The sequence below is a fragment of the Helianthus annuus genome, chromosome 13, assembly GCF_002127325.2.
Source record: "Helianthus annuus cultivar XRQ/B chromosome 13, HanXRQr2.0-SUNRISE, whole genome shotgun sequence".
Taxonomy (NCBI): domain Eukaryota; kingdom Viridiplantae; phylum Streptophyta; class Magnoliopsida; order Asterales; family Asteraceae; genus Helianthus; species Helianthus annuus.
In genome coordinates, this window is record NC_035445.2 from 37,685,603 (window position 1) to 37,691,505 (window position 5,903).

The 5,903-nt window shown below is 34.4% G+C and overlaps 1 long non-coding RNA gene across 1 annotated transcript; it reads right to left on the minus strand.

The window, feature by feature from the left end:
* Nucleotides 1-759: 759 nt before the first annotated feature.
* On the minus strand, nucleotides 760-5,656 carry LOC110897694. Its single transcript, XR_002568879.2, has 3 exons — nucleotides 3,851-5,656; nucleotides 3,646-3,769; nucleotides 760-951 (listed from the first exon to the last, which is right to left on the minus strand). It is a non-coding gene; the product is annotated as an uncharacterized LOC110897694 (long non-coding RNA).
* Between the last annotated feature and the right edge of the window lie 247 nt (nucleotides 5,657-5,903).

Here is a 5,903-nt window from a genome sequence, read left to right on the forward strand (position 1 = left end):
TTTTTATTATTTAGTCGAAGTCGAACCATAAGGCGTGTAGGTCCTTAACGTTAGTCGAAACTAAAATCGTTGTTAAAATATAATAACTTTATTATCTAGTCGAAGTCGAACCGTAAGGCGTGTAGGTCCCTAACGTTAGTCTAAACTAAGTTCGTCGTTAAAATATATAAGTTTTGTTATTTAGTCGACGTCGTCCGTAAGGCGCGTAGGTCCCTAACGAGCGTCGAAACTAAGATCGTTGTTAAAATATATTTTTTTTTATTATTTAGTCCAAGTCGAATCGTAAGGCGCGTAGGTCCCTAACGAGCGTCGAAACTAAGATCATCGTTAAAATATAATTCTTTTATTATTTAGTCAAAGTCGAACCGTAAGGCGCGTAGGTCTCTAACGTTAGCCGAAACTAAAATCGTCGTTAAAAATATAATAACTTTACTATTTTGTTGACGTCGTCCGTAACGCGTGTAGGTCCTTAATGTTAGTCGAAACTAAAATCGTCGTTAAAATATACTAGTCGTTTACCCGCTCGATGCAACGGGAAACATATCACTTGGGTTGGTGAGTTTAGGATAATGTACGGGGCAATTCGGTTTTGAGCCATAACCAAAACCAAACTCGCGATGCAACGAAAAACACAACACTTGTTAGTAATTCTAAGGGTGTGCATGAAAAGGTTCAGTTCAGTTTAGTCGACTCATAAATTAAATCTAAATTTTCGGTTAAGGTACTTCAAAACCGGTCATGCGGATTTAAAGAGTTTGAAAAGGATGTCATAATACTCATTTTTTCATCTTCTCAACCATTTGAAAAAGTCCATCAACTCTATTCTATTCAACTCTATTAAAGTTTAGTCATATTTGACAAACTAACTAAATAAGTTTAAACAACCGTCGTTGACTACTTCAGCAACTTTGTAGTGGCATGTATAGCGCCCCAACCAAGACTGCTTCCAACCTACAAAACAAAGAACACCAGCCATTAGTTTGAACTTTTCTAGTCATTCTTTATTTGGGTCCATGTCAATGTGCACAAGAAAGGGTGCATTGTATATCAAGAATGATCTACTTGGATTGTATTTTATTGGTACTGAGTCAAACAGTTGATAGTTAAGGGACAAATATGTATTAGATCAATGTTTGATGAAAAGATGCACAGTGGAAACAATATGTAATAATACACAAGTGTATAAGACTAGTATATACCGACCTGTATACACTATGTACTTGAATAATACACAGGTGTATACGTCTGGTATATACCAACCTGTATACACATATGTACTTGAATAATACACAGGTGTATAAATCTAGTTTATACCGACCTGTGAAAACAAGATGTAATAATACACAAGTGTATAAGTCTTGTATATACTGACTTGTATACAGATATGTTAACAAAACATAATTTAATTAGGTTTAATATTTAATTTTAAAAAGAACATAAGAGTTTATTTAAAAAAACATTAGCCCTTCATTCTCTTATAATTCAAATAATAAAGAAATAATTAAAAATACTTGGCTAATGTCAATCTTACCCTTTTAATCTAAAAAAGGCTCAAGGGTCAAGATTAGTTCACTCAGTTCACTCTTAAGTAGTTGTTCCCAAATGGACCTAATCCTGTTAAAATAAATTTTGTACGATAAACTTTAACATCTTAAATGATAGTCTGCATTGATCAATTAAAGTTTCCTTCAACTTTATTAGAACAATTTATATGTTGAATTTCAAATTAAAGTTCAAAATATTATAATATATATATTTTTTTTTGGTGTGGAGTCTATGCGGGTTCAAAATATTAAAATAAATATATTTAGTATGTTAAATGAGCGTTTGGATTAATCAACTACACTCGATTCGACTTTATTTGACTAAACATGTTAAATACGTTTTGTACGATAAATTTTAACATGTTAAATGAGAGTTTTCATTGAGCAAGTTGGTTTGATTCAACTTTATTTGAACAAATTATATATTGAATTTCGGATTTGAGTTTAAAATATTAAAATATTATTTTTTTTGTGTGAACTCTATGCGGGCTTAAAATATTAAAATAAAATAAATTTAACATCTTAATGAGTCTTTGCATTAATCAACTAAACTCAATCGACTTTATTTGACCAAACATGTTAAAATATGTTTTGTAGTATAAATGTTAACTTGTTAAATGAGAGTTTGCATTGATCAATTAAAGTTCGATTCAACTTTAGTTGACCAAATTATATATTGGATTTTAGATTAGAGTTCAAAATATTAAAACATTTTTTTTGTGTGTGGAGTCTATAGGGGCTCAAAATATTCAGATAAATAAATTTAACATGTTAAATGAGCGTTTACATTGATCAAAACTAAATCGATTCGACTTTATTTGACAAAACATGTTAAAATAAGTTTTGAACTATAATTTTAACATGTTATGTTAAATGAGAGTTTATATTGATTAATTAAAGTTCGATTCAACTTTATTCAACTAAATTATATATTGAATTTTGGATTAGAGTTCAAAATCTTGAAATAAAATTTGATGTGGAGTCCATGCGGGTTCATATTATTAAAAATAAATAAATTTAACATCTTAACTTAAAGTTTAAATTGATTAACTAGATTCGTTTTGACTTTATATACCCAAATGATATATTGAATTCCAGCCAGAGTTCAAAATATTAAAATATTATCAAGAGTTAATGTACTTTGTTATATTTTTTTTATGAACTATAAAATGTAATGAAACCATTAATAGGGGAAGGATGTATAGAAAACCCACTTGTGCTTAGAAAACCCCGGAAACTTAAAGCTTCAGAGTTGTTTTTTTTTTTTTTGAAAAGATTTACACATGTTATATACATGTTTTTAAAGATTTTGGAGAAAAAAAATCAAAAAAGCGCCGAGCAGATATTTTAAAAAAAAATAAACAAGTTTTGGTGTAGCGTATGTTATATTCGTCTAACATATGTTACCTGAGAAATTTGTTTATTTTTTTTTAAATATCCACCGTCGCTTTTTTGATTTTTTTTTTGCCAAAAACCCTTAAAAACATGTATATAACATGTGTAAATTTAAAAAAAAAAATCGGGATGTTAGAGTTTCCTAAGTTTTCTAAATTATAAGGGTTTTCTATAGATACTTCCATACCATTAATATATCAGTCTTATCCCTTAAAATGTTCAGGTATTGTAACAAAAAAAAAAACATATAAAAAGAATCATTTCGTACAAATACAATGTTTGTAAACAAGCATATGCACCACTCCTAGCAATCATCGAAAAAATGACTACAAAAACTTCGTTTCATAGACTTGTTTGGGTTGTGTCAGGGCGGATTTAGGCCACTTTTGTGGGTTCCTAGGAACTCATTCGGTTTAGAAAAATTGAAAAAAATTAGTGAGAAACTCGTATGATTTGGAAAAAAAATAGTGAGAATTAGTGAGAATCTAACAAAAAGAATCTAGTAAAAAAAGTTCTTAGATCCACCACATCCACTGGGTTGTCTAGTAACTAGGTACCCTTTATAGCACTATTATAGCATGTTAAACGTATACATATCACCAGTTTGCTCAGACTGGCATGTCAAATCATTATCCATCAGTTCCAAATCTCAATTAGTTTTCAAACAAAAAATAAATGAAAAACATAACTTTTATTGATAACTCACCAGGCAGTACTGAATATGTGTCGCAGCTCCACCTTGAAGTAGGCACACAGCTCATGTAATGACACCAAGAACAGTGATCATTTAAGTTGACTCCACGCAGAAGTGAAACAAGCCTAGCATCATCCTGTATAAACGGGTCAAACATGTAAATTGAAGAACTTAGCTTAAATTAAAAGGAAACGGGTCAAATATACTCGTCCATTACTAGGATGAGTCGAAGAAGCCAAAGGACACGCTGCTACATCTTGTATTTAGGTTTAGCTCCAGTTCTTAAATAAGCAAGCCCGTATCCAGAGCCGGCCCTTAGAATTCGTGTACCTTGTTCGAGCTCGAAAAAATGTGCCCATAGGCCATAACGAAATTGGGTATTGTGCTCACTAAAGGTCTAAACCTAATGCCAAAGAGGTTTAATAACTAATCTAAACCATAAGAATAGTTTTGTAAGGGGGCCTATCTTGGTGTTTGTATAAGTGTACCCTATTAAAAAAATATTTTACATATACATATCGGGTTTTTTCATAAAAAAACCATACCCATCGAAATATCGCGCCCTGGCCGGTAGTCCTCCCCGCCCACCCCCAGGGCCGGCTATGCACGTATCATTGGTTAACCCATCCGATTCCAAACTGGGGACGCATTAAAAACACAAACCCAGAAAGGAAACCAGAAAAGAACCCACCAAGATGAGCAAAATTATCGGCATGTGGCAGAATGCCCAAAGTGTTGGTTCAAGCCCCAATTATACACACACTCTCACTCACTAAGTGTTGGTGAAATATGCACAAGAAAATAAAATGAAATGATTCTTCCGAACTCACTCACTGAATATTTCAAAATGAAAGGTACATAACAAAACAATTAACTCTACTATTTATAATAAACAAATACATGCGCATGGATAATAACTCAATCCACTTCTTACAGATTTTAAGCAACTGACCCCAACGTTCACATGATCACATCCACATTTTTCCCACTTTACTCAGTCAATCCTAGACCAAATCTTCTACCAGTTACCTAAACATAATGCACTAAATGACCAATCTACCCCTGGTTCATTAACTTCCTTATCTGCAACCCGATGACCGAAGTAAAACCCGTAACTCGCGACCGATCTAACCCGTGAACGAACCCAATTAATCCAACAATCACCCCCTTAATCGGTTTGTTCACACCACTCGTTCACGACACCCGAATCACCGTCTCCTCTCGACCATCTCGACTTCTACTGGACACCGACCTCAACCACGATCATATCCAAAGTCTTCTAGGTTCAACCCGAATCAACTTCACCACACTTGTACCATGTCACATGGCATCCCGCTGGAAACGTACAATAACATCACGACTTTTCACGGATCAACGACCTCTCCTCGGTCAAATCCAAAGCCACCCGACTTGAACTCCAACGCCATAATGTCACACCGTGTTCTTCTCCAATATCTTCCTTTTTACGACCGCCTTTGTTTAAGAGGCCACTCCACCGACAAAGAAAACAAAGCTACACTGCCTTATACTGTTTTCTTTCAACCCACTAAACGAACCAAATCCAAAGCCACCTGCTTTGACGGATCTTTTACGCCCGTTTTTCACGCAACTACGTCGGTCTCGTCTTATCACGAACAACTCGATCAAGGATTATAAAACTTGTGATAAAACATCACATGTCTCCTTTTCTTTTTCAGGAATAACATGGAACACGCCGGTGTTCACCCGTCACCCCGTCGTCCGAACCGGTACTTCCTGCCGCGACAACGCCTGACTAGAACACCCTCCCGGTCTTCGTCTTCTGATGTATAACATACTCAAACAGCCACATGTTGTCCCGAACAACCCGTTTTCCTGCTGCGTTTGCCCCGCAACGACGGGCTAGACCCTTTTCACGAAACCGGCTAGACCCGTTTTCCTGCTGCGTTTGCCCCGCAACTATACACACACTCTCAGAGCATTCACATCCAACCCACTAAAATTTGTTACTGTTCATCTGTATATTTGAGGGGACACAGTTCACCCCCTATAATTTTTTAATATATTTTAAAAGTGGTTGTGAGTAAAGGAGAGAGAAAAGGTAATGATAAAGGTATAAAAGAATATTATTTAATTGAAAAGGAGAAAGAAGATGTAGTGTTTTTTAGTGTAATTTAGGGTGAAAAAATGATGGAATGGATGTGAATGCTCTCACTCACTAAGTGTTGGTGAAACATGCACAAGAAAATAAAATGAAATGAGTCTTCCGAAGTCACTAAATATTTCAAAAT